Here is a 10,446-nt window from a genome sequence, read left to right as displayed (position 1 = left end):
AAATTTCCTATCTCTCTTTCTCTTTCATAATGCCTAAGAGTGCTCACTTTTCCACATTCTCCCCAACAGTGGTATGAGTCTTCTTAACCCATACCAGTTCAGCAAGCAAAATAAAACAGAAAAATCCATAGTGTTTTGGTGCTTCTCCACCTTAGAAAGAAAATATCATTTTCATTTTCTTTACATGTATACATCCTAAGGCAGTCAAACCCATTGTGGTTTTAGTTTGCTTTCTTTGATTATCATGAAAGTGAAAGTCGCTCGGTGTGTCCAACTCTTTGTGACCCCGTAGACTGGAATTCTCTAGGCCAGAATACTGGACTGGGTAGCCTTTCCTTTCTCCAGGGGATCTTCCCAACCCAGGGATTGAACCCAGGTCTCCCACATTGCAGGAGGATTATTTACCAGCTGAGCCACAAAGAATTTATTATAATTCTTTATATATTTATATAAATTATATATTATAATTTATATTTACATAAATTATATATATATTACATAATAAATTATGTAACTGTTTCTTATAATGTTGCCCATTTTTTCCTTTGCCTTTCTCTCTTTGAATATTGTCTCTGGGACTGTTCATTCTTTCTTACTGATATTTAGAGTTTTCTATGATATGCAAAAAATTACTGCACTCTATTTTTTTTTTTTCAATTTCTGTGATGTTTATTGACATGTTAAGTCATTTTCATTTATCCACATTGATCAATCTTTTTCATCATGGTTTCAACTTTTGGAATGTTGTGTGGAAATATCTTTTCACAACTTCACCTGAGTCCTGACTCAGATTTTATTCTTTTCATTTAATCTGTTATTTATTTTTGTATATGGCAAGGAATAAGTGCTAACTTAATTTTTTACAGTTGGTTAACCAATGTTTTGGAGAAGGCAATGGCAGCCCACTCCTGTGTTTTCCACTCTTGCCTGGAAAATCCCATGGATAGAGGAGCCTGGTAGGCTGCAGTCCATGGGGTCACTAAGAGTCAGACACGACTGAGTGACTTCACTTTCACTTTTCATTTTCACGCATTGGAGAAGGAAATGGCAACCCACTCCAGTGTTCTTGCCTGGAGAATCCCAGGGACGGGGAGCCTAGTGGGCTGCTGTCTATGGGGTCGCACAGAGTCGGACATGACTGAAGTGACTTAGCAGTAGCAATTGACATGTTTTACTGAATAAACCATTATTTTCTCATTGACTTGAAATGCCACCTTCATCATGGAATGAATCCTTAGCTACATTTGTGTATGCCTCTTGTCGGGAAGATGCCCTGGAGAAGGAAATGGCAACCCACTCCAGTACTCTTGCCTGGAGAATCCCATGGACTGAGGAGCCTGGTGGGCTACAGTCCATGGGGTTGCAAAGAGTTGGACGTGACTGAGCAACTTCCCTTTGTTTCTTTCTTGTCTTTTTATCTTGCTCCATTGATTTATCTGTCAAATTATGGTTATAGGAGCTTTATAGAAACTTCAGAATTTGTCTATCCAAATAGATCCAGAATTCTTAATTAATTAAAATAAAGCAAGTAACTATTCAGTGTTCCTTCTAAGACACAGACTTCTCACTGTAAAAATGCAAGAACAGCAAAACATAGTAACAAAAACTGGTTAATTAGTAATTACCTTTTACAGCCTTATTTATGAAATTTTCTGCTCCATTTTGACAGGAGGTCTAAGTGGGAACTTATTTTTTTAGTTTTTAAAATTGACTTTCTTTTTAAATTAGTACCTATTTTTAAAAATGTAGAAATGTACAGACAATAACCCAAGAGACATCCACGTACCATTGAGATTAAATAGGCATTAACATTTTATCATGTTTGCTTGTGTGCTAGTTTTTTTAAAGAATATGTGGTAGTTCAAGATCTACTTGTTCATCCTTTTGTTTAATCGCCAGCTATTCACCCCACTGGAGAAGGCGGATTCCCTCCCTAGGGTTATGGATATGGTCACCTGACATCTGACTCTGGACAGAGAAGATTGACAGCAGCTTATTTTTTTATTTTTTGTATTTATTAATTTTGGCCGCACTTCACACATGTGGGATCTTAGTTCCCCTAGGAGGGGTTGAATCCATGCCTTCTGCATTAGAAGCACAGAGTCTTAATCCTGTGCTTTCATGATCCCATGAAAGTCCTGACAGCAGCTTAATTTTTTCTTTAAATTTATTTATTTTTAATTGAAGGATAATTGCTTTACAATGTTGTTTTGGTTTCTGCCATACAATATTGTGTTGGTTTCTGAATCAGCCATAGGTATACATATGTCCCCTTCCTCTTGAACCTCCCTACCACCTCCCACCCCGTCCCACCCCTCTGTGCTTAGTTACTCAGTTGTGTCCAACTCTTTGTGACCCTGTGGACTGTAGCCCACCAGGCTCCTCTGTCCTTGGGATTCTCTAGGCAAGAATACTGGAGTGGGTAGCCATTCCCTTCTCCAGGGGATCTTCCTGATCCAGGGATCAAACCCGGGTCTCCTGCATTGTAGGTGGATTCTTTACCATCTGAGGCACCAGGGAAGCCCTTTACATATGGTAGTGTGTATATTTCCATGCTATTCTCTCCATTCAGCCCACCTTCTCCTTCCTTACCCAACCCATGTCCATAAGTCTGTTCTCTACCAACAGCAGCTCATTAACCACATAGTTCATAGTCTAGGGGAAGGACACAGCACATCATTCAGGACCACACAGGGACTGACTCAGGAGCAGAGTGAACATGCATGATCTGTTGAGAGCAGGCTTCATAGTAACAAAGGGGTGAGGGGACCCCTGGTTTCCATGGGAGGCTGTGATTGGCTTATTTGAATATCCCTGGGCTTGCAGGGTACCAACACTTGCTGCTTGGGGAAAAGTAGAAACTGCCAGATCCCCTTGACGAGGAGAGTTGTCTCTCTCCGGGATCCTATCTGGGAGCAGAGTTGGGAGAGGAACTTGTGACTAGATGCTTACAGGACAGCTCTTAACATTGAGATTTAATTTTAGACCTTAAACTGCATTTTTCCTTCCCCTTCTTTCTCTCCAAAGGAAACCCTCTGCTAAACATGGTATGAATCATTTCCATATATGTTTGTGTACCTTCCTTTTTATATAAAATGTTAGTTGCTCTGTCATGTCCTTCTTGTTAGGGACCCCATTGACTGTAGCCCACCAGGCTCCTCTGTCCACGGGATTCTCCAGGCAAGAATACTGGAGTGGGTTGCCATTCCCTTCTCCACGGGATCTTCCTAGACCAGGAATTGAACCCAGGTCTCCTGCATTGCTGGCAGATTCTTTACCATCTGAGCCACTAGGGAATCCCTTGTTTAACTTGAGCCTTACCACTATTGCCAAATTGCTTAATGTTCACCAGACACTAATACGTATAACAAGAGGTAGATACTATTATTATTCCCATTTTACAGCCAAGGAAACTGAGGCAAAGAGAATTTGTTCAAGTCACACAGCTAGTAAGTGGAAGAGCTTTAATTTGAACTTGAGCAATTGAGCTCGAGTCTATGACCTTTAACTATTATGCCAATCTGCCTGTAAAAGCTACCAACTATATTCTGATTTGGTTTTGACTGATATTTTCTTATCCCATTGGCATACTTGCATCCTTCCTGTGACAGCATTTAGGTATACCTGTTATAGGTAGCATTTGACTGCAGTTTTTTTTTTTTTTTAATCCACTTTGAGAGACACAGTCTTTTAACCAGTAAATTTTCATATTGTTCATACTGTTCACAGGGTTCTCAAGGCAAGAATACTGAAGTGATTTGCCATCCCCTTATCCAGTAGACCACTTTTTTATCTGGAAAAGGACTACATTTTGCTGGGAAAATTGAGGGCAGGAGGAGAAGGGGACAACAGAGGATGAGATGGTTACGTGGCATTACTGACTTAATGAAAATGAGTTTGAGCAAATTCTGGGAGATGGTGAAGGACAGGAAAAGATTGGCATTTTGCAGTCTGTAGGGTCACAAAGCAACCTAGTGACTTAGCAACTGAACAACAACAACAAAACCAGTAAATTTAGCGTGTTTACATTTATTCTGTATGATGTATTTGGAAACATTTCTGTCATCTTATTTGTAATTTTTACTTGCCTTCTTTAGCAGTTTTGTGGAGGAAAACTGCCGTGAAGGGAGAAAGGGGCGTCCTTTCAGTTAGAAATTTATTGCAGGTGACACAAGGGAGGTAGAAATTCCCATCCATAAATTTTAGATTCCTAGATGAATGCCTTCTTTTAATAGTTTCATTGAATCCAGAGTTTCACTGAATCACAGTAGCATCCATCATCCTGGGGAAAAAACACCAAAATCCAAAACAATAAGCCAGGCCAATACCCAGATGCTGCAGAGAAATTCTCTTTGTCATGCTTTTCATGAGTGTAAAGTGAGGACACTGTGCCCACACTGCATCTTGGCACATTGTTTCAGTGTTGGAAAGATCAATATGTCATTGCATCTGGGAAAACATTAATAAGAACACCTTATAACCAAGTTTCGCTGTCCAGCTCAAGGTTTGTATCATTTGTCCTCATCAGATTTTTGGATTGGTTGGCAAAAGGAAAGATGAAAGCTTTAAGGGAGTTGGTGGAGATGAAATTCAGAGAGCTTGTCTTCTGTCCGAAGATTCATGTGGCATTTCTGCAAGTTATAGTCCTAAATCATGTCCTTTTCTTCTTCTCCATTTTGATCAACATCTGATGTCAACACTTTGAGCAGTTACAAATGCATAAAGTTATGAAAAGGTGGACATTCATTTGAGCCTCGTAGACTGGACAGCTGCATTAGTCAAGCTGGAGCACAACATGAGAATCACACATGGCGTCATGAGGGAGTGGGGAAAGTCCAGAATCTGGTTCCGGCCCTTCCCGAAGCTGTAGATGTGTGGTGGAAATAGCCATGAGTCCAGAGATGGAAAAGCCTGGAGTTCTCCTCCTGGCTGTGTGTATGCAGGAGGAGTTGCAGACAAGAGAATGTGGGCCCCAGTCTGTGCATCCTGTGGGCAAATGCTCATCTGAGCTGCAGGTCCAGCCCTTCTGGCACCTGCTCTGTCGCTGCTCCCAGCTTCCACTGCCTGCAGAATCAAGTCCAGACACCTAGCCCAGATTGAGCACCCTGCCTTCTCTGGATGCCCCCCTGCTTATCCTGACCACACAGACAGACTCTACCATGTCACCCCTTCATGCCTCTGCCCTCTGCTTTGGAATCTTCCGTCTCCTTCCTCCAGACCATCATACACCCTCCCCTCTCCAGTCTTCGAGGCCATTGCCGATGGTGCCTCCTTGGCAAAACTGGCCTTTCCCAGTGGCTAGGACTCATCTCACTCTCCCGAGGTCCCCAGCCTCTGGTTTCTGCTTCTCTGAGGCCTGACAGTTTCTACACAGACACTTGTGAAAATGGCAAGGTGTCAGGAGCCCTGCGACCTGGGGCTGATTATGCCACTAGCTCTCCATGTAGTTTTGAAAAATGATGGTGCTCTGCCCTATTTTCCAGTCTGTAAAGGGGAGGGGCTTGGCCTGGGGTCTCACGGTGGTCCCTTGCTCAGTGTACATACTATTGCTCAGATGACTTGTATGTATGAATTTATGTGAATGTTTGAGTGTGTCTGGGTGTGAACATGTGTGAGTATGTGAGTGTGTCTGTGAGTATGTCTCTATGTGAATGTGAGTGTATGAGTGTGTCTGTGTGTCTCTGTGAACATGTATGATTGTATGAGTGTATCTGTGTGAATGTGTGTTGAGTGTCTTGAGTGTATGTCTCTGTGTGAATGTGTGTGAGTGTATGGGTGTGTCTGTGTGAATGTGTGTCTATGTGTATATGTCTCTGTGTGTGAACATGTATGAGAGTGTCTGTATGAATGTGTGTGAGTGTATGAACATGTCTGTGTATCTCTGTGTGTGAACATGTATGAGTGTGTGTGTGAGAGTATGAGTGTGTCTGTGTGTGTCTCTATGTGTGACTGGGTGTATGTCTCTGTGTGCACACACCTGTGCACCTTCCACGGCAGATTCACTTAGCCCCCAGAGATCTCGGGCTGATATTTCCTCTTTGCTCTGTCATCACTAAGAGAAGCATCCAAGATCCAGCATTCAGCAAGTTTGGCTTCAGACCCGGCATTTCCTTCTCCCTCTGGCCTCATTTCCCTCATCCTTCTGCACAGGTGTCCAAGTGGTGGTGCTGCACTCTCCAGGCTGCTGTGGACGTTCTGTGTGAAGCCCTGGCACATAGTAGGTGGTCTGGCTGCAGTACCCATCCTGCTCAGCATCTCCCCCACACCAATTCACTTCTGTCCCTTGGCAGTGATGCTTTCCCTCCTCCTGGCACAAGACAGAGCCTGCTACTCTGCCCATAGCATCCTCAACCCAGGCTGTGGTCCATTTGGGCCCCAGGCAGCTCACATTCACTCCCCTCTCTTCAGTTTCCTCATCTGCTAAATGGCACTCTTCCCACACTGCATAGCTCTTTTGTGACCTGAGGAAGTAGCTGCCAGGGACCGTGTGCTGCAGGCCGGATCCTATTGCACTGTCACAGAGCCTAGAAATTGTTTTTCCATTGGCCTCTCTTTTGCTCCTTATTCCTCTCTGGCATTCATTGGCACATTGTAGAAAATCTACATGGATTTCTCTGCAGTGATTTATCATCTTAAACACACAGCAGGCATGTGTCCATTGGCACAGGGGCACCTGCCTACCCTGCCAGCCGTTAATAATCCCCTAAATTTCAGTCTTAATAGAAAACAACTCTGGTTTAGACAGATCCCACTTGTGCTGCCTTTATTCACTTCAGGAGATGCTGGGGCTTGATTTTCCACGTTCTTATTTGACCTGGGATTAGTAGAATTTTCACCACATAAAGTAGAATAGAAAGTTGAGACAATCTCGCAGGAAAGTGGGGTCTTGGGTTTGGGGGAGGTCCATGGGGTTGGACTGCAAGTTCAGCTCTGAGGATCCTGTTGCTCCCGCTTGCTACTACTGGCAGGACTCCGAACTTGTTTGCTGGCCTGTTAGAAACTTATAGTGAAAGAAGCCTCCTAAGATTGTTACAAGAATTCTAGAAAGCTCTGAAATAATTCTAGAATTTCTGAAAGTGCTTTGTGTCCCCTGTATATAAAATCTGATGTGCCTGAGTTGTAATTGCTCTTCCCTCAGTATTTATATTCATTTGTCCTCTGCTCAGGTTTCTGTGCCTGTTTCCTTGAAGATTGAGCTTGGCAGGTTGTCCCCACCTGGAACAAACCAGAACATCCTGACATGCAGCACTCCCATCAGATGAAGTGGGCAGATGGGGCAGGGGAGGGAAGCTGTGTGGGGAAATGGGGGTTTCCCTGTGACTTGCTCTGGGCAGGAGCAAAGCCTCTCAAGGCTCAACTGCCTTTTCCATACAAGAAAATCCAGGCCACTCATCTCTGCATGTCCCTGCAGACGTTCATGGAAAGAGGGTATAGATTCTCATTGGGAGCACTGCCTTCAGGATGGAGAGAGAACCCATGGTCCAGAGCAGCTGAAAGTTAACCCCTAAAAAAGACACTGTTCCCTAGAAAACAGGCTCTGTGTGTGTGTGCTCTCAGTTGTGTCCCACCCTTTGTGAGCCCGTGGACTGTAACCCATCAGGCTCCTCTGTCCATGGGATTTCCCAGGCAAGAATACTGGAGTGGGTTGCCGTTTCCTTCTCCAGGGAATCTTCCTGACCCAGGGATTGAATCCACGTCTCTTGCCCCTCCTGCACTGGCAGGCGGGTTCTTTATCACTAGCACCACTTGGGAAGCTCCATGGCTGTGTATGGGCCAAGTCAACTTGACAATCTATAAGTCAGTCGTCAAAATGCCTTTGCTAAGCAGTGACTGGCAAAGTTCTCATGTGTAATATGATATTTCCTTATAAATCTCAGAAATTGGGTCCATATTCATCCATGAGAGGTTTACTTTCTCTTGTAATGCTTTGTTAAGCTTTTGGCTTGATGTTTTTCATTTTTTCATCCAAGTTTCATTAATGTAGATTTTTCTTTCCATTTCAAAATAAGATTAATTATTGTTTGTATGTATGTGTCCTAAATCGCTTCAGCCATGTCCAACTCTTTGCGACCCTATGGACTGTAGCTCTCCAGGCTCCTCTGTCCATGGGATTTTCCAGGCAAGAATACTGGGGTGGGTTGCCATGCCCTCCTACAGGGAATCTTCCCAACCCAGGGATCAAACCTACGTCTCTTAACGTCTCCTGTGTTGATTTGGTGATGGCAAAAGATAATGTGTGGTCATGGTAGGAATTTTGGAAAAGAAGGAAAATTATGAAGAAAATATGAACATTACCTATAAAAAATAAGAACTGTTATTGAATGGGAAAGGGATATGAGGGACTTTGGGGGCAATGGGAACATTCTAGATCTTATAGGGGTTCTGCTTTTAACACGGGCACACACATTTGTTACAACTTCAGCAAATACACACAAATTTTGTACACTTCATTGTATGTAAATCTTATTAATAAAAGAGAAACTGTAAACAATTATTGGACTTAGGTTAATTATAGGCACAGTGAAATCTTTAGGAGGAAGTGCACAGATGTTTGCAATTTGTTTTGAAGTGCATTTAAAAAAATAAGATGGCTTCATGAAGGGTAGATGGATAGATACATGATAAAGCAAATATAGTAAAATGTTAATGGTGGAATCCAGATGGTGGTTATATGAGTGTTCACTGTAAAATTCGTTCAACTTCGCTGTATGTTTGAAAATTTGCATAATAAAATATTGAGAAACAAAGATGACTTATTCAGAATGAAAATCTATATTTGCAATCCAAAGGTAACAGACATTAACATTTTAGTGTATATTATTTTCTTTCAGTTTCATTTCCAAAATATATAATTTTATATAATTAAGATCTTACTACAGATACAGATTCATTTTTACATTTTCACTCAGAATGTCATTCCTCAGTTTTCCTTTGTCATCAAAAGTCTCCAATGTGTAATTTTATAATTAAGATAAAATTTACATAAGTAAAATTCACATGTTTTAGCCCACAGTTCTGTGAGTTTTGACAAATGCAGAGAGACATGTAACCACCACTCCAATCAAGATTTGAAAGAACTCCATCATCCAGAATGGAGTTTTGTCTACACCTTGCCATTTTGCCTACACCTTGCTTCACATCCAGTGTCTGGCAACCACGGATCTGTTTTTCAGCATATAATAAAAATGGAACCGTATAATAAGAGGGGCTTCCCTGGTGACTCAATTGATAAAGAATCTGCCTGTAGTAAAGGAGACTCGATCTCCTTCATGGTTCAATCCCTGAGTCAGGAAGATCCCCTGGAGAAGGAAATGGCAACCCACTCCAGTATCCTTGGCTGGGAAATCCCATGGACAGAGGAGCCTGGCAGGCTACAGTCCATGGATTCACAAGAGTTGGACATGACGTAGCGACAAAATCACCACATGATAAGTAGCCTTTTGAGTCTGGCTTCTTTCATTCAAGCACCATACATTTCAGATTCATTCATGTCATTTACTACATGTACTGGTAATTTGTACCTTTTTATTGATGAGTAGCATTCCATTGTAAGGATATACATTAATGTAATTTATTTATTTTGTGGTTGCCCTGGGTTGTTGTTGCTGTGCACAGGCTTTCTCTAGTTGCAGTGAGCAGAGTCTATTCTGCATTGTGGTGCACCGGCTTCTCGTGGCAGTAACTTCTCTTGTTGCAGAGCACAGTCTCTAGGGCATGGGGGCTCACTAGTTGTGGTGTGTGGGCTTAGTTGCTCCACAGCATGTGAAATCTTTCTGGACCAGGGATCTAACCCATATCTTCTGCATTGATAGGAGGATTCTTATCCACTATACCACCAGGGAAGTCCTACATTAATGTAGTTTTAATGTTTGTAAGAAATCACTGTATATCATAGCCTGCTTTATTTATGTATTACCCATGAAATTAAAAGATGCTTACTCCTTGGAAGAAAAGTTATGACCAACCTAGATAGCATATTGAAAAGCAGAGACATTACTTTGCCAACAAAGGTCCATCTAGTCAAGGCTATGGTTTTTCCAGTGGTCATGTATGTATGTGAGAGCTGGACTGTGAAGAAAGCTGAGCACCGAAGAATTGATGCTTTTGAACTGTGCTGTTGGAGAAGACTCCTGAGAGTCCCTTGGACTGCAAGGAGATCCGACCAGTCCATTCTGAAGGAGATCAACCCTGGGATTTCTTTGGAAGGAATGATGCTGAAGCTGAAACTCCAGTATTTTGGCCACCTCATGCGAAGAATTGACTCATTGGAAAAGACTTTGATGCTGGGAGGGATTGGGGGCAGGAGGAGAAGGGGACAACAGAGGATGAGATGGCTGGATGGCATCACTGACTCGATGGATGTGAGTTTAGGTGAACTCTGGAAGTTGGTGATGGACAGGGAGGCCTGGCGTGCTGTGATTTATGGGGTCTCAAAGAGTTGGACAC

Source organism: Oryx dammah, unplaced genomic scaffold (genome assembly GCF_014754425.2).
Source record: "Oryx dammah isolate SB20612 unplaced genomic scaffold, SCBI_Odam_1.1 HiC_scaffold_16, whole genome shotgun sequence".
Taxonomy (NCBI): Eukaryota; Metazoa; Chordata; class Mammalia; order Artiodactyla; family Bovidae; genus Oryx; species Oryx dammah.
This window is presented reverse-complemented; position numbering follows the sequence as displayed.